General features: G+C 52.7%; 1 long non-coding RNA gene across 8 annotated transcripts; it reads right to left on the bottom strand.

Moving 5' to 3' along the window:
* Positions 1-5820: 5820 nt before the first annotated feature.
* Positions 5821-18046, bottom strand: LOC104651569 (uncharacterized). 8 transcript variants are annotated; one of them, XR_012514499.1, is made up of 8 exons: positions 14134-18046; positions 13716-13754; positions 13169-13232; positions 12599-12703; positions 10930-12270; positions 10269-10380; positions 9462-9554; positions 5821-6523 (listed from the first exon to the last, which is right to left on the bottom strand). It is a non-coding gene; the product is annotated as an uncharacterized LOC104651569 (long non-coding RNA). The 8 variants fall into 8 exon arrangements; XR_745014.3 differs by having other exon boundaries at positions 13716-18046; XR_012514496.1 differs by having other exon boundaries at positions 10930-10980; positions 11089-12270; positions 12599-18046.
* Between the last annotated feature and the right edge of the window lie 458 nt (positions 18047-18504).

The following is an 18504-nucleotide window of genomic DNA, read 5'->3' as shown; positions in this document are numbered from 1 at the left end:
ACACCCGGCTAATTTTTGTACTTTTAGTAGAGGCACGGTTTCACCATGTTAGCTGGTCTCCATCTCCTGACCTCATGATCCACCCAGCTCAGCCTCCCAAAGTGCTGGGATTACAGGCGTGAGCCACCGCACCCGGCCAGTGATGGGTGTTCTTAAGGATGATGACTAGTTAGTATGAAGACCTAGTTCTGCAATCATCGAAACACTTTCCTCCTCTTAAAGAGAAAGTGCTGGTTTTAAATGTCAATACTAAATGTTCAGTCACAACTGGCTGCAGTTGACATTCCCAAGCAAAAGTCGTGTCAGGCCATAACCAGCAGAGGAACCCCGCGGAACCAGCCTTGCGTGGTCGGCCATCCCACCACGGAACTTCCTGCCGCAAAGTCAAAGAGGTTCGGGACTAGCACGAGAATAGAAGAGCAGCGGGAAGAGTAACTAGGAAGCCCACAGAGACCTGCAGGAATGGCAGACATGGGCGCTGAGGCATTTCAAAGCCGTGGGGAGACGATGTCTTGATTATTAAATCAATGGTGCAGGGACGATCGGCTAAGGGCTTGGAAAGCCATCAAGTCCCATCTGTGCCTCACATCATACGTCAAGATTCAACGTCTGAAGAGTTACATGTCAATCAACCAGAAATTAGAAAACATTCAACAAGAGACTTGGTTAAGTGATCGTGTATTAATACGATGGACTTTCATACAGTCATGAAACGAGAACAGAGAGTAGCGGTTTGGGATCATTTTGCACAACTGCCAGAAGTCGGTGCCATCAGAGTTCTTGAGACTTCGCAGTCTCTCAGTTGTGGTGATGGGCGTTTTGTTGCTGTTGTTTTGAGATGGAGTCTTGCTCCGTCTTGAAAGTGATGGTTTAGAAAAATAGTCAATGCTCATGACCTATTAAGTAAAATATTAGGCTACAAAAGACACACAGCTCCAGGAGCTGAGCAAGAGAGCCACCCCACCCCAGCCTCTGGGGACTGAGGCAAGGACTCCTCTTTTTCCCACAAAGATAGAATGGGGACCCTCTGGGGGCCTAAGGTAGGAGGTGGCCTATTATTATTATTTTTTTTTGAGATGGAGTCTCGCTCTGTTGCCAGGCTGTGGTGCAGTGGCACGATCTCAGCTCCTGGGTTAAAGCATATCTGCTCACCTGAGTTAGGCTCTCAAGGAAGGGGTTGAGAGCGTCTGAATCTTGTGGCCCGGCCCTGAAGCCCTCAAACTTTCTCTGCCTACTAAAGGGCCCTCAGGAACAATGCAGAGTCAAGGAGTTGTACAGCCGCAGAGTCCAGTGTGCCCATCAGTGCGTGATGGAAATAGGGCCAAGGAGGGCAGGTGACCTGCCCAGGGCCTTCTAGCTCTGGAAGGGCTGAAACTAGGATCCACGTGCTCCCCTACCCAGATCACTACTAGGCAGCCATCACACTTCAGGGGAACTGGGGTGCTGGGCTCACACAGAGAGGTCTTGCTAGCTGCCAGCCTGGACCTCACCCCTCTGATGTCACCCCTTCAACACAGGTAGTGAGACTCACAGGCACGAGGGTGGGACCTTTTGCTGCAGACACAAAGCACACTACCACCTGAGGTCCAGGGTCATGATTTCAATCCCACCAAGTGCCCATCAGCCCCTTCCCAGGTTGCAGGAAAAGCAGGACCCCAACCCCCACGTAGTACCTGGCCACACGCTGCTCATGAGGCCTCGTCTCCCCATCTTTAGGAAGGCTGTGTGTGTGTGTGAAGGTTTTTGCACTTGTCTGAACACATCTTCGCAGCCCTTCACATGAGTTTCATTGTCGTCCCCATCTTACAGGTGAAACAGGTTTCCAGAGTCTGAGTAGGGTGCCAAGGCCGGGAAGGAGTGATCCAGGACTCAAACCCAGGTCCTCCGACTGCCACATTCTTTTTCTGGGGGTTGGTACCCCAATCCCTTCCCTCCTGGTCTGTCGAAGACTCAGCAGAGACCCCAGGCGGAGTCTCAGTAAGCTCTGGTGTGTGATAGGGACCAGGGGTCTTGTCACCGTCCTGACACCTTATCCTTTAGCTGGCTTTGAAACCACCCATGCCACTTTGGGCTTCTCCAGAGGCACCTAACCCAGCCCCACAATTCAGCCACCCCACCCAAGCCTCTGGGGTTGAGGCAAGGGCTCCTCTTTTCTCCAAGAAGCAAAATGGGGACCCTCTGGGGGCTTAGGGTAAGAGGTGGCCTATTTCTTTTTTTTGAGACTGAATCTCGCTCTGTCCCCAGGCTGGAGTACAGTGGCGTGCTCTCAGCTCACTGCACTCTCTGCCTCCTGGGTACAGGCAATTCCCCTGCCTCAGCCTCCTGAGTAGCTGGGACTACAGGCATGTGCCACCACATCGGGCTAGTTTTTTTGTATTTTAGTAGAGATGGGGTTTCACCATGTTGGCCAGGATGGTCTCGATCGCCTGACCTTGTGATCTTCCCACCTTGGCCTCCCAAAGGGCTGGGATTACAGGTGTGAGTCACCATGCTTGGCCCAAGTGGTGGTCTATTTCTAAAGGGTCTGGTGTCTGGGTAAGCTCTGGGTATCTTCTCCTTTGCTTTAGTAGTGATGCGGCAAAACTCTGTCTCTACTAAAATTACGAAAATTAGCTGAGTGTGGTGGCATACGCTTGTAATCCCAGCTACTGGGGAGGCTGAGGCAGGAGAATTGCTCGCTCCTGGGAGGCGGAGGATGCGGGGCCTCCCACAGCCCCACGTTACTCACACCTGGCTTTGGCATGACTTTTTTTTGTTGTTGGCCTCATTCGGAGAGGAGACTTGTCAGCCTCTCTGAAGACACCAAAGTGATGCCTGGCAAAGGAGGCTGTAAGCCCCTCCTAGCATTACTTCCTTATTAGGCACATGGGGAAACTGAGCCCCAATGGGAGGAAGGGGCTTGCAGGGACACAGCTGGGACAAGAACCCCTAACTCCAGACTCCAGTCCAGGGCCCTCTACTGCTCAGGCTGTGCCAATGGGGCTGGTCCCAAAAGAGGGTCCAGGCTGACGCTGGGAGGCAGGGCCCACTGGCCAGCCAGCCCAGGGGCCCCGTGGGCAGTCGGGCAGAGGAGCCCCCCTACAGGAAATTTCCAGACCTTCACCAGGATTTCAGAACTGTTCTAGACCCCCTGCAGATAGACTGTCTGTTAAAGAAAGCACTTTGTGGCCAGGCGTGGTGGCTCGCTGTGGGAGGCCATGGCGGGCAGATCACGAAGTCAGGAGATCAAGACCAGCCTGGCCAACATGGCAGAACCCCATCTCTACTAAAAATACAAAAATTAGCGGGACGTGGTGGTGCGCGTCTGTAGTCCCAGCTACTCGGGAGGCTGAGGCAGGAGAATCGCTTGAAGCCGGCAGGCGGAGGTTGCAGTGAGCTGAGACCTCGCCCCTGCACTCCAGGGAGGCGACAGAGGGAGACTGTCTCAAAAAAAAAAAAAAAAAAAAAAAAAAAAAGCACTTTGAGAAGCTGCAGAAGCGGCTCTACCTTCGACTCTCAACGGGTTTTTTTTTTTTCTTTTCTTTTCTTTTTGAGACGGAGTTTCGCTCTGGTTACCCAGGCTGGAGTGCAATGGCGCGATCTCGGCTCACCGCAACCTCCGCCTCCTGGGTTCAGGCAATTCTCCTACCTCAGCCTCCTGAGTAGCTGGGATTACAGGCACGCACCACCATGCCCAGCTAACTTTTTTGTGTGTTTTTTTCAGTAGAGACGGGGTTTCACCACATTGACCAGGATGGTCTCGATCTCTCGACCTCGTGATCCACCCGCCTCGGCCTCCCAAAGTGCTGGGATTACAGGCGTGAGCCACCGCGCCCGGCTCAACGGGTGTCTTTACTCTAGTCCATCAGCCCCACAAAGACAGGAACTCTGATGCCAGCAACTAAAAAAGTCATGCCAAAGTCGGGTGTCTGCAACCAGGGGCCGCCCGAGGCGCCGCGTGCAACCCGCCCTGGTTTCGCCCCGGCCGCACCCGCCCGTCTTCCAGCCCGAGGCCGTCACCTCCTGACCTCCGGGTGGCGAGTGCCAGGAACCGCGCCCTGCCCGCTGCTCCTTCGCAAACCGAGTCGGCCTCCCGCTGCGTGGACCGTTTGTCGTCGACGCGGACTCACGCGCACGGCTCAACGCGGTTTTGCTGCCGTTGCGGCTGCAGACAGCGTCCTCACACTGCAGCCCCGCCACGCGATTTTTGTACTTTCGTCTGACCCCCTCGAAGGGGTCCTTTTTAAGTCTCGTCAATATACATAGTGACATAGGATCCAAAGTAAATGGAAACGTCATGTTGCGATTGCATCGCCCTGGCGAGACTCTCGTCTCAATAGGCTTCGAGGGGGCAGTGGGTGGTTCACGCCCATAATCCCAGCACTTTGAGAGGCCAAGGTGGGAGGATCAAGATCAGCCTGGCCAACAGGAAGGAAGCCGGTCAATACCAAAAAATCAAAAACACACCACAAAACCAATGAGCCGGGAGTGGGTGGCACGCACCTGTAGTTCTAGCTACTTGGGAGGCTGAGGGGGGAAGATCCCCTGAGACTGGGAGGTAGGGGCTGCAATGGCATTCCAGCCTGTGAGACCCTCTTTAAAAAAAAGATTTGGAGGGCTTGGAGGGGAGGGTGGAAAGAGAGGAAGAGGCAACTGGGACTTATTCAGGCCATGGTCTTGTTACTTTCACCAGGAACCCATTTGAGGGAGGCCCCCAAGTTACAGATGGGTAAACTGAGGCCCAGAGAGGTTAAAATACTTATGCAGAATCACACAGCTGGTCAATGACAGAAGCAGGATTCAAACTGAGGCCTCCCAAGACTTTTTGCACCAGGACCAGCCGGCCGTGCTGTTATCTAGTCATTCAACAAACAGCTGTGGAGTATTGAGACGGATCTGTTTTAATACTATCCAAAGTGGTTTCAATCAGAGCCAGAGGAATTACTACACAGCCAAGCCTACAAAAGCAGTCCCAAGAAGCAACGTGGAAAAGGCAGATCTCCTTCTTCACTTTGACACTGAGAGCTTGTGCTCTTCCCACAACCTACCTGCAGGCAGGGTCGGGAAAATTCAGAACTTCATAGAAAACAAAAGCACTGAGAGCAAGAATAGGATGTGTCGGTGGAAATTCCGTCACTGCAACATCACTAGCAGCTTTGTAAGCCATGAGGCTGTTCTCCACAGACACCTTCCTGTCCTTTCCTATGGCAAATTCTGCCAGATACCTGTGGTAGTTCCCTTTCTAAACAAACAAACGAACAACAACAACAACAAAATTAAGGCTGGGGGCGGTGGCTGCCGCCTGTAATCCTAGCACTTTGGGAGGCTGAAGCGGGTGGATGACCTGAGGTCAGGCGTTCGAGACCAGCCTGGCCGATGTGGTGAAACCCCATCACTACTACAGATACAAACACTAGCCAGGCTTGTGGTGTGCAACTGTAATCCCAGCTACTCAGGAGACTGAGGCAGGAGAATCACTTGAACCTGGGAAGTAGAGGTTGCAGTGAGCCGAGATGGTGAGCCGAGATGGTGCCACTGCAGCCTCGGTGACAAAGTGACACTTCATAAAACAAACAACAACAAAAAAACCCTACACCAGGAACAATGATTTTTTTTTTTTTTTTGAGACGGAGTTTCGCTCTTGTTACCCAGGCTGGAGTGCAATGGCGCGATCTTGGCTCACCGCAACCTCCGCCTCCTGGGTTCAGGCAATTCTCCTGCCTCAGCCTCCTGAGTAGCTGGGATTACAGGCATGTGCCACCATGCCTAGCTAGTTTTTGTATTTTTAGTAGAGACGGGGTTTCACCATGTTGACCAGGATGGTCTCGATCTCTCGACCTCGTGATCCACCCGCCTCGGCCTCCCAAAGTGCTGGGATTACAGGCGTGAGCCACCGCGCCCGGCTGGAACAATGATTTTTAAAGGAAAATAGCTAACATTGTTCTATATAAAATATATAAAATGTGACAAAATATACGTAACGAGTGTACTTCAATAATGTTAAGCACTCTCAGGAATAATTGGCTTTCATTTTTTTCCATACACAGTTCACATTATTTTGCTTATTAAACACAAGCCGAAGCCCCACAGATGTTAACTGAGGAGCCTCTAAAAATCAGCAACATTATCACCTGATAGACTAGAATTAAGCAAGTGCTTCCAAGAAATAGCACGACAGTGTTTAATCGTAAAACAACATTTCTGCGCGAGCCATTCAGACGCACTGTGAAATGTACGGGTGTTTGGGGGAGGGGAACGGGGTCGGTCCCACGAAAGCGGAAGCTAATGCATTGTTATCACAGCCTGGCCATCTTTTTATTCCAGTACTAACTATCCTTCTCACATTAAGCAGTTACTTTTAAATAAAAGTTGAAAACCTACGTAGAAGAAAGTCATGATTCGAAAAGGGCCGACTTTTAATCCCTCCTAGTATAGAAGCTACATTTCGTAATAGCCAACACTGAACTTGCCGTTGTTAGCTGCTGGAATGAGGTGTTTGTCCAGTACATCCAGAATGTCACCACAGATGAAGCTCTGTCTCAACCTGAAGAAATAAAAATAAAATTTTTAAAAATCAGAGGCTGGGGGTTGTGGCTCATGCCTGTAATCCCAGCACTTTGGGAGGCTGAGGTGGGCAGATTACCAGGTCAGGGGGTCCAGACTAGCCTGGCCAACACGGTGTGTTGAGAAATGCTGAATGTATGGTAAAATTATATCGTTTGCTAAGAGGAATGATGGCAAGGAAAACCTAGCCGCCACCCCCAGTGGAAAACTGCCTGGGGCATTCTAAATTAGCAAACAGTATATGTACATCATACACCGGTTACAACAATTCTTTAAGCACGGGGTGTGTGACCCTGCCCCCGTGGCTCCCTCGTGGAGAATACTTTCTAGTTTGTCCTTGATCAGTGGTAAGCAGGCACCAGCTGCCTTCCTAGTTTATCTCGGGTCTATGAGAGAACACAGAACACCTGTTTATTAATAATAATCACCTGTTCAGAGAGAACTCTTCAGAACGCTGTTCTCTGAACAGGTGATTATTATTAATAAACAGAGTTCTTTGCTTTCTACTCCGAGACTTTCACTTGTTCATACCCCTAACCGTGCTGCTTTGTACTAGACATCCTAAATCCTAATACTCCACTCTTGGCCCTTTTTCTTTTTTCTTTTCTTTTTTTTTTTTTTTTTCAGATGGAGTCTTGCTCTTGTTGCCCAGGCTGGAGTGCAATGGCCCTATCTTGGCTCACCGCAATCTCTACCTCCTGGATTCAAGCAATTCTCCTGCCTCAGCCTCCCGAGTAACTGGGATTACAGGCACGTGCCACTACGCCTGGCTAATTTTTTGTATTTTTAGCAGAGACGGGGTTTCGCCATGTTGGGCACGCTGGTCTCACACTCCCGACCTCAGGTGATCCTCCCATATCGGCCTCCCAAAGTGCTGGGATTATAGGCGTGAGCCACCTCATCTGGTCGGTCTTTCTTTCTTTTCTTTTTCTCTCTTTCTTCCTTCCTTTTTCTTTCTCTCTTCCTTTCGTCCTCCCTTTTCTCTTTCTTCCTTCCTTCCTTTTTTTTTTCTCTCTCTTTCTATTCTTTCTTTTTCTTAGAGTCTCACTCTGTGGCTCAGGCTGGAGTGCAGTGGCGTGATCTTGGCTCATTGCAACCTCCGCCTCCCGGGTTCAAGTGATTCTCCTGCCTCAGCCTCCCAGGTAGCTGGGACTACAGGTGCCACGCCTGGCTAATTTTTTGTATTGTTACTAAAGACGGGGTTTCACTGTGATAGCCAGGATGGTCTCCATCTCCTTACCTCGTGATCTCGCTTTCTGTCTTTTCGTTCTCTCTCTTTTTTAATGTATGTGTCTCATCTTTAGATCAAGAGATCGAGACCATCCTGGCTAACATGGTGAAACCCTGTCTCTACTAAAAATAAAAAAGTTAGTTGGGCATGGTGGCACATGCCTGTAGTCCCAGCTACTCAGGGGGAGGCTGAGGCAGGAGAATTGTTTGAACCTGGGAGGTGAAGGTTGCAGTGAGCCAAGATTGCGCCATTGCACTCCAGGCTGGGAGACAGATTGAGACTCCATTTCAAAAAAAAAAAATTTTTTTTTCCACTCAGGTCAGTGCCCAGTAGAGCTGGTGAGTCAGAAACCAGTTCCCCCACCTTGCCCTCTCCCTCCCAAGCTCACTTGCCACCTGCCCTGTAATCCCCTTCCCTGCTCTCTTTCATGTGTCTACGTGCCTGTCTCTTCCGCTGGAATCAGTTTCAACAGCAGCGCTATGGACCCTTTGGGCAGAATCATTCTTGGCTGTGGGGACTGTCCTGTGCACAGCAGAAGGGTTAGCAGCAGCCTAGTCTCCAGCCCACTAGATGCCAGTGGTACCCTCCAAGCTATGACAGTCAAAAATATCTCTAGACATTGTCACATGTCCTCTGACAGACAAAATCGCCTCTGATCGAAAACTGCTGTGCTAGAATAATGGCCACCAAACTTTTCGGAGCAAGATCTACAATAGGAAACATTTCGTATGTGTATATACACACACGGGACGTGAAATAACTTCATGAAATCATTCTTACCCTTACAGTGTCCCACTCTTATGTTCTTTCTTTTTTTTTTTTTTTATTGAGACAGGTTGGGGGCTCAAGCTGGGCCCATTGGGGCTTCAGTCCCCAGAGTCGGCGACACTCCCCATCAGGGTGGCCTGACCCCTCTGGGAGGCTGGGTCAAACAAGGTCTTACAGCTCTTCATGGGGGGCACTCATTTCAGTGGGGACGTGGCTTCTGGAGAAGGGGCTTGCCCAGGGCTTGAGGCTTCCCTGAGTTGGGTCCTGGCCCTGCCTGCCCATGAGGGCAGTCCTGAGTCCTGTCCTCTGCCCTGAGATGACCCTCTTGGGCAGAGGGTCTTGCTGTGTGTCCTTCGGGGACCTGCTTGAGCCACCTGTGGGCTGGGGGTAAACCACTCCCCCGGGCTGGGGAAGCAGGGCACTGCAGGGCAGGAGGGTCCCTGAGCCAGGGCCTCATTGTGCCTCCTTACCCCGTCACTCAGCATCCAGAGAAGCCAGCCTAACTCTGTGCGCCTAGTCCTTCCTTGTCCTGATGGGAGGAACAGAGGTGCTCAGGGCCTCTGGACTGCTCTAGAAACCTCCCTCTTCCAGGGCCCTCTGAAGACCCCTCCCCAAGTGCAGAACACTGGGCAGTGTCCAGGGCTCCCCACAACACGGTCTCTTTCCTGCACTCCTGGGGGACACAACTGCCATTAGCCCTGTTCTGCGGGAGCTGGACCCCAGTCCCTGGGCCTCTGTCTCCTCCAGGGCTGGAAAAAAACCCCAATTCCCGGCCCACAGAGAACCCCATGTCCCAGGTCAGGCCCTGGCTGCGACTCAGCCTGTCACCAGCCCCAGGAGGGGCTCCAGCTCCCCCTGCTCCTCCAGCCCCATGTGATGCAGGGCCTCTGGGGAAGAGCTGAGAGGACCATCAACTCACCAGATGCCACATGCCTTGGGTTGTGACGTGGGTACCACACGCTCCTGATGGTCTTGGAGCCTCTGGACTGTCCGCCATTTGGGCTGTGGAATCCTGAAAAGCCCCCAGCCCATCATGAAATCAGATCCCTCTCCCAGGATGTGGAGCAGTCAGCTGGAAGAGCTGGGCAGCTGCAGAGGCCTCCAAGCCCCGAGGCCTCCCACCCTCCCATCCGCGGACGCCACCATGCAGCCTTGGGTCTGGGGAGGAGGGGTGGGAACAGCCCCTGGAGCCTGGCTGGAGGGGCTCCTGGAGGTCTCCTGGGCCAGGGTGCTGGGAGGGCAAGGCTGACTTTGAGGCCACGACAGAGGGCGGCCAGAATAGAGTGGGTGCTGGGCTTCGTGGTTGCCTTCTGGAAGTGGCATTGGGCCAGGGGACCCAGGATGGGGGAGATGCTGCCATCTGGGCTTGGTCTGCCCATTCGTGGGCACCAAGGGCAGCCGGAGCCTGGGCAGCTGAAGGGCAGGAAGACTCTCAGGCAGGGGAGAGTCAGCTGCACAGAATCAGAGCTGGAGGGCATGGCTCCAGGACACAGAAGGTGGCCACGGGGAGGGGGAGATGCCCTCTGCTGATGGGGATGAAAGGTATCTGACTTGGACTCTGGGGGTCAGCCCTGCGCTCCTGGGGGACCTTCAGCAGAGACATCCTAAAGACTCCCAACAAGCTGGCGATACAGGAAAGTGCCTTCACTGAAAGTCAAGATCACCTAACCAGGGTGGCCATCCCAGGGTCTGGCTGCGTGAGGCCTGGGGGCAGCTGTCCACCTACCCTGCGGGGAGTGCCTCTCACTGGCGAGCAGTACCCAGAAGGTGTCCTCCTCAGGCAGATAAAGCAGGAACAAGGTGGCCACCTGGCTCAGGTCTCCGCAGTAGCCCACCTCCTGCAAGAGCCAGAGTCACTGTGGAAGGACATCCCCATGGAAGGATATCACCTGGGTGCTGAGGTCACCTAGAGGACTCATGTCATCAGAGAGGGCAGAGATGAACTGGGGAGGCTTCCTCTGAAGAAGAGGCTTCCTGAGGATGCCAATTCATTTCATTTCATGACAAGAGCCATGTCCATCGGGCACTTCAGCGACTTGTCAAAATGTCTCCTGAGAGCACCGTGCTGCATCCGACACCGCCAAGCTCCTGGGCTTTGGGGCAGCCCCAGGAGGAAGGTGTCATTTCTTGCTCTGAGAAGTGGTGGTCAGGCCCAGGTGACACGAGGAGTCAGAGCCCTGACTCCTTTGTGTCTCAGTTGGAGACCCCTTGAGACCACCCCCTTTGCTTGGAGGTTATGCCAGCGGTGAGCTAGAGTCATGCCCTCTATGTCCTGGTGGGTCACAAATACCGACTTTGAAAGAAGCAATGACACCCCCAGTAGACACCCACCCCGGTGAATAAGGGACTATGACCTGGGAATATGGTCACTGCCCGGGAATACTCACCAGGTTATACTCTGAATACGCCAGCAGGATGTGGAATACAGTTCCCGCCGCCTAGGAAACAGAGAAAGGGGGCTTTTGTTTCTTTTGTGCAGATGCTGTTAGTGTCACTTTGTCTACAAACTCTAACAGCAAACCCCATTTCAGGTTCAGATGATTCACCAGATAAGCAGTGAGCTCCTCAGGGCCTTTGACTGTTCATGAAAGGTTTCAGTGAAATCCACATCTGTGAAATGCAAACGGCCCAGTTGGATGGTGAGTTGACTAATCATTTTTGCTCTGATTTTTTTTTTTTCAGTTTGCACACATGCCAGTTCAGTCTTTGGGCGTACAGTTCCGCCACGGTTCTAACCCAATGTGCAGAGTCTCCCGGCCACCACTCCAGCCCCTCCTGGAGCGACTCCTTCCTCCTCCAACTCTCCCCCATTCCGTCAGCTCCTGGTCCCCCAGACCGGTTCTCAGTCCCTCTGGTTTGGCCTTTTCCAGAATGGCCTATGAATGGGAATCCTAGCGGTCGCTTACTGTTTCTGGCTTCTTTCCCTTAGCAAAACGCATCTAGGAGCCACCAGGTTCGTTCAGACATCACTGGCTTGCTCCCTTTTCTCACTGAGTCTTCTGTTTGAAGGGAGGACCAGCCTTCCTCGCCCCATCGCCCCATTCCCGTGCTGAAGGTTGTCCGGGAAGGCTCCGTGTGTGCGTGCTGATGAATGAAGCAGTGAATGTGGCATGCAGGCTTCATGTGGACGTCAGTTTCCAAGTCAGTGGGTTCAATATCTGTGACACTTTGGGGAGGTGTGGTTCAAATCCACCGAGCTTTGTGAGCCACCGTCCAACTGTGGCTGTGCCACGTCACATTCCCAGCAGACCTGGATGAGAGTTTCCAAGACTCCCAGTGCCCCCAGCGTTTGGTGCTGTCAGTGCTGCCTGGGGAGGCTCATGGGTCCTCCATCCTGCCGCCCTCCTGTGGGTGCTACCAGCAGTCCCCGTGGGTCAGGGAGAGCACTTTTCACCATCGCGCATGGTTTTGTTTGCTGCCCTGTCTCCTCAGGATCCTCCTGGATTCTGGCCCCACACGTTCCAGCCTGGCCTGGGGCTTGGCACCTGGGAGCCGCTCGGTCCATGGTGCCAGCTGCCCCCTGGGCCAGGAGAGTCCTTGGCCGCTCTGTCATCCCTCCTGGGTGACCCCGGCTTCTGCTGCGGGGAAGATCCATCCCTCTGGTTCACCCCGGCTTAGTTGACTCCACATGGATCCCTGAACAGGAGATGGTTTGTGAGTGTCTTGCTCACTTCCAGGTCGATCTGGCAGACGTGTGGGCAGGACGTCTTCCCCTTCTCCTTCATGACCTGCAGGGCAGGGCCGAGAGGAGGAAGCAGCCTCAGAACAGACGGAAGACTCCCCGGCCCAAAGGCAGTCAGCCCACAGTCAGCACTTCTGGAAGGAAGGAAAGAAGGAAGGTTTCCTTCTGCAGAAAGCTGCTTTTTGGCTTGTTTCCGAAGCTGGGGAGGGTCACCAAAGCCAAGCTCTTCTGTGGTGCCTATGTCACCGTCCATGCCCAGGGTGTACATCTGACCACCCCACGGTCCCCCAGAGTGGGGCTTGACGTTCCCTCCAGCTGGAGACCTGGGCCCCTGATGTGGCCTGGCCTGTTTGCTGTGCTCTGGCTGAGCATACCTGGTATTTCCTGGTGTTCTTTGCCTTGATTTCCTGAATGTCAGGAGGACTGACCACACCTGGCCCCGGACGTTCACGGGAATCCCTTTATAGACTCTCAACCAGCTGTGGGCAGAAAACAATCTGGGGACGCAGGCCAGGGGCAACCCCAGTGAGGACCAAAGCCCGGGGTTCTGGAAATAGTTGGTTTTGGCCCCATGATTCCTGGTGGAGGTGACATCAAGCTGGGACAGGTCTCCCCTCCAGGACCGAAAGAGTGTGGGCACTCAGAGTCCTAAACGCTGATCTGGACCTATTCCTTCCTTCAGGTCACCAGGAGGCTTCCCTAGCTCTGAGCTCTGGGCGGCCCCAGCCCTACGTTCAGACTTCCTCCCAGCAAGGTGACACTGTCACCAACGGGCTGCAAAGCTGGCGACACAGGCCTGCGATCCTTTGTGTGAGGACAGTGTGCCACCTACCCTCTGAGAGGCTGACGGTGCCAGGCCGCAGCCATGGGTGCCTGTCCCCTGTCCCTGCAGAGAGTGGTTCTGGGGCCTCTCCCTCCACACATTACTTTTTTGCTGTACTTACGTTTCTCCCATTCTCCCAGCATTTCCATCCACTTGATCTTGTGTGTCAGCTCCTGCCGCCTTTGCTGTCAAATGACGAATGTTGGAGTTAGTGGAGCTGCCAGGCGTCCCAGAGCGGCCAGGGGCTGCTGGGTCTTGGACCCTGGAGCCCCGGTGGGACCCAGCTGGAAGGAGCCAGGGAAGAGCAGACCCTAAGGGCTGACAGCCTTCGAGCCTATGAGCGCCAGTGGGCTGGCCTTGGGTCCCCGGGATGTGCCATCCTCAGGCCACAGACACACCAGTCATAGGTCAGGTCCCAGCTTCTAGGTCGGGTTCTGACACAAGTGGGCAGCCACCCCCAAGCCATAACTCCGGTTCTCACTTGGGAATTTCATCAAACTGCCAGAGGTAAAATGACCTGGGGTCAGGTCCAGCAGGGAAGCTGCCCCTCCCAGTGACAGCACGTTGCTCCCACCCACCCCTGCCCAGGCCTGCTGCCTCCTCTGCCTCACCGACCACCTGCCCAGTCCCCTGTCCCTGGACCAGCCCCCCATGCCTCAGGATCTTACCTTGGCCTCCTGGGAACTGATGGGGGCAGCTTCATCTCACTGTAAGGCAACCAGGCAGAGCTGAGGACATGCACAAGGCCTGGAACTATCCTGGTCAGGGAGCTGACCCCAGAAAGAACTGGCAAACATTCAGAGAAGAGATAGGATGGCTATGTCCCTACTGAACATATGCAGACTTTGTTCTTGTCATCATTCCCGAAACAATACAGTATCGCAACCATTTATATAGCATCTACACTGTGTTACATATCATAACTAATCTAGAGATGGTCTGCTGTATACAGGAGGACATGCATAGGTTATATGTAAATACTAGACTGTGTTATATCAGAGACTTGGGCATCCATGGAGTCTGGCATCCCCGGGGACCCTAGAACTAATCCTCCCTGGATGCCAAGGGATGACTGTGTACACTCACTCAGAAAGGCTTCTCATTGGAGGAAGGGCCCAGTTCAGGACAGACAGGGACATCCTCCCTGGACTACTGTCCATTCATCCATCCATTCATCCATTGGCCCACTGACAGCAGAGTGGCCCCCAGGAAGGGTGGGTGGAGGGCGCTGGCCTTTGAGCTTGCCTGGATCAGGGTGGGAGCAGGGAAGGTTACCAAGAAGCAGGGCTCTCAGGGCTGAAGTCAGGAGAAGGTGATAACACTGCTGGGGACACAGGGGGTGTGGCTGGCTTGGGGTGGGGATAAGTGACAGGCAAGGTGGTGGCTGTCTCAGGAACTAGGGGCTGGCCCTTGGTGGCGGCCCTTGGTTTTTGGAGCCAGGGAGACATCTGGAGCCTGGATCTGGGGCAGCCCAGGGGTGGAGCCGGTGAGGGGCACAGGTAAGGGCGGGAGGGGGGGCCTTACCTGGCAGGGTGCAGAGCAGGAAGCTGGTCTGGGACTGGATTGTAGTTGGTTGCTCTCATCCCCACCCGCACGCTCACCCCCCCAGCCTCCTCGACCCCCACCCTGGTGCAGGGCCTGGCCTGGGCTGGCGTCCTCTGCGTTGGCCTCAGCAGACGGATGCTGGCATTCCCTCGGGCACGCCACTTGAGCCCGCTTTGTCCTGCAGTTTCTGCTTCCTGGAGCGTGGGGCGCCCACCCAGGAAAGCATGGTGACATCCCACGCCTCTCATTTTGAGGGTGCTGGGAGGTGAAGGACCAAGGTCCTCCAGCCCTGTGCGTGCCGTGAGAGGTAGCCTAGGGGTTCTACCTGCGTGTGCCCGTCCGGGTGGGCCCCAGGAGCCTGAACAGTGGCAGGCAGGGAGGTAAAGAGGGAGAGAGAAGTGGAAAAGGAGAGGGGGAGATGGGGGGGGAGGGAGAGAGAGATACGCCCCACCTGCGGGGCTGCCTCTGGGATGGGGCCTGGCTCCGCGGCCCCACGTGAAACCACGGTGACATGGCTGCTCTTCCAAACCCAGCTCCCTCACCCTGGCCTCTCACCTTCCCACCACGTACCTGGAGTGCCGACTTCTGGGAATCTGGTGACGTAGCCTGCGCAGGGGGTGCCTGACTGCTGTGTCGTCTTCTTACAATTCATATACATTTGTTTGTTGTGGCTCAAAATGTTTGCACTGGGTCATGTCTCTTGACACGTTTCATCGCAAATCTTTGGGCCGCCAGACGTTCTGGCATGGTTTGTCCAGTGGTTTTAGTGGTCCCACCTCTGTACCTGAGACACCCATGGGGGCCAGGCTGGGGCGAGAGTGATGCATGCTCTGTCCTTCAGACCCCGGACTGTGATAGGGCCCCTGCTGCTGCCTCTCCGCTCCTTCACCTGCAGGTTCCTGAGCACCCTGAACAGCCACACATTTGGCCAGAAGTGAAAGAACCAGTGGGCGCTGCCCGAGGCAGTGTCACTGTGCTGTCCCTGGCTTCTGTGCCCAAACACGTAGCTTCCCTTGACCCTGCGTCCCCACCAATGCCTCCACCCAGACCTCTGTGGGGCTGCCCTCCCACAGAGCCTGACCTCTGTCCACGGGAGTGGGAGGGCAGGAGGCTGATTCCAGGTCAGGGAGCTATTAGCAGTGCTGGGATTACCATGTGAGCCACCACACCTGGCCTTGTATCAGATTTAATGCTGATTATATTTTTAACTATTGTAAAGTTAGCGTGTCCCCATTTCGGAATACACTGGTTCTCAACAGAGTGAAGATGACGACAGCCTGAATCTCTGTTTTTCACAAGTTCCCCAGATGATTCTGAAACACGCCAGCTTGAGGCCCTCCATTGGTGCACGTTGGAAAGTCGTGGTTCTCACACTTGCCTGCAACAAGAAACTCTGAGGGGCAACACCATACTCCAGACCACAAAACTCAGGGCTGGGGTAAAGGGGGCTGTTCATCAGTAGTTTAAATATCCCCAGGTGATTTTAACGAGCAGCCAGGTTTGAGAACTAGTGTCCTAATGGAAGCAACCTTATAACCAGAGGTACCCCTGAGGCTGGGAAGCACGTCCTGCAAAACCTTGCGTATGAATAACTTTGTGTTCTCTGTCTCCATCTGGTGGTCATTCTGCTGCATTGCTATGCCTTACCTGCACAACTTGGATCTTGGACATTTAAGAAAGTTTGCCGAAAGAATCAGAAAGAACCAAAAAGACCTGAAATTCCAAGAAATAAAAATAGCTACAAAATATACCAGTATAAAGAATAGAATTGTCTAAGAGTGACAAATGCATTTGAATGATGCATCTGAATCTTTTACAGTAGTTGGCAAATAAAAAAGCAGTCAGTAAATGCTACTTATTCCCATTATAATTAAAACGTAAGTTCGACTCCATCTTTCAGGTACCAGTGATTCATTTTGAATGAATGGTTTTCATTCAATCAGAAAACATATTTAGTTTTATTATACCTGGCATACTGTTGGCAGTGGTGAATAGACACTGTCTGCATGGTCAGAAAGAGATTGTGTGTGTATCTGTGTGTGTGAGGGAGAGATTATTATTATTCTTATTATTATTTTTAATGGTCCTTTATTTTATTTATTTATTTTTTTTGAGACGGAGTTTTGCTTTTGTTACCCAGGCTGGAGTGCAATGGCGCGATCTCGGCTCACTGCAACCTCCGCCTCCTGGTTTCAAGCAATTCTCCTGCCTCAGCCTCCTCAGTAGCTGGGATTACAGGCACGCACCACCACGCCCAGCTAATTTTTTTTTTTTTTTTTTTTTTTGTATTTTTAGTAGAGACGGGGTTTCACCATGTTGACCAGGATGGTCTCGATCTCTCGACCTCGTGATCCACCCGCCTCGGCCTCCCAAAGTGCTGGGATTACAGGCTTGAGCCACCGCGCCCGGCCGAGATTATTATTATACTGTTTTATGAATTTTGTAATCCCACCCCAATCAGGATTCCCAACAGTTCATCACTTTCAAAAAACTTCTCATGCTTCCCCGTCATGGCTTCCTCACCTCACCCCAATCCCTGGCCACCAACGGACTTGCTTTTTGTTCCTGTAGCTTTGCCTTTTCCATAATGTCCTGTAAATGGAATCACACAATATGCGACCTTTTCGGGGTGCCTTCATTAACTTACCAAAATTTCCTTCCTTCTGCTTGTTTTAGGTTTGTCTTTTTTTTTTTCTTTAGTTTATTAAAGCTGAGGTTTAGATTGTTGATGGGAACTTTCCTTCTTTTCTAAAATAAGAATCAAATGCTCTATGTTTCCATCTAAGCTCGTCTTTAGCTGCATCTACACATTTTGATTTATTGTATTTTCATTTTTCTTCTGAGTATTATATTCTAATTTTCTCCTTTCCCTTGAGACTACCTCCTCTGATCCACGGATTACTTAGAAGTATGTTATTTGGCCGGGCGCGGTGGCTCAAGCCTGTAATCCCAGCACTTTGGGAGGCCGAGGCGGGTGGATCACGAGGTCAAGAGATCGAGACCATCCTGGTCAACATGGTGAAACCCCGTCTCTATTAAGAATACAAAAAAAAAAATAGCTGGGCGTGGTGGCGCGTGCCTGTAATCCCAGCTACTCAGGAGGCTGAGGCAGGAGAATTGCCTGAACCCGGGAGGCGGAGGTTGCGGTGAGCCGAGATCGCGCCATTGCACTCCAGCCTGGGTAACAAGAGCGAAACTCCGTCTCAAAAAAAAAAAAAAAAAAAAAAAAAAAAGAAGTATGTTATTGGCTGGGCGCGGTGGCTCAAGCCTGTCATCCCAGCACTTTGGGAGGCCAAGGCGGGTGGATCACGAAGTCAAGAGATCGAAACCATCCTGGTCAACATGGTGAAACCCCGTCTCTACTAAAAATACAAAAAATTAGCTGGGCATGGTGGCGCGTGCCTGTAATCCCAGCTACTCAGGAGGCTGAGGCAGGAGAATTGCCTGAACCCAGGAGGCGGAGGTTGCGGTGAGCCGAGATCGCGCCATTGCACTCCAGCCTGGGTAACAAGAGCGAAACTCCGTCTCAAAAAAAAAAAAAAGTATGTTATTTAATTTCCAGGTATTTAGAGATTTTTGTCAGTTGTTGATCTCTGGCTTAATTCCATTATGATCAGTGACCATGCTTTGTATTATTTCAGTTCTTTTAAATTTGTTGAGATTTGTTTTATGGGATTGGAGCAGTGGTGCATGCCTGTAATCCTAGCACTTTTGGGAGGCCAAGGCGGGTTGGAATATTTGAGCTCAGGAGTTCGAAACCTGCCTGGGCAACATGGTGAAACCCAATCTCTACCAAAAATACAAAAATTAGCCAGGTGTGGTGGCAAAAGCCTGTGGTCCCAACTACCCGGGAGGCTGAGGTGGGAGGGCTGTTTGAGCCTGTGAAGTTGGGCTGCAGTGAGCCGATACTGC

This window comes from Saimiri boliviensis, chromosome 17 (genome assembly GCF_048565385.1).
Source record: "Saimiri boliviensis isolate mSaiBol1 chromosome 17, mSaiBol1.pri, whole genome shotgun sequence".
NCBI classification, from domain to species: domain Eukaryota; kingdom Metazoa; phylum Chordata; class Mammalia; order Primates; family Cebidae; genus Saimiri; species Saimiri boliviensis.
The sequence above is the reverse complement of the archived record's forward strand: the minus strand, read 5'-3'. Positions and strand labels throughout refer to the sequence as shown.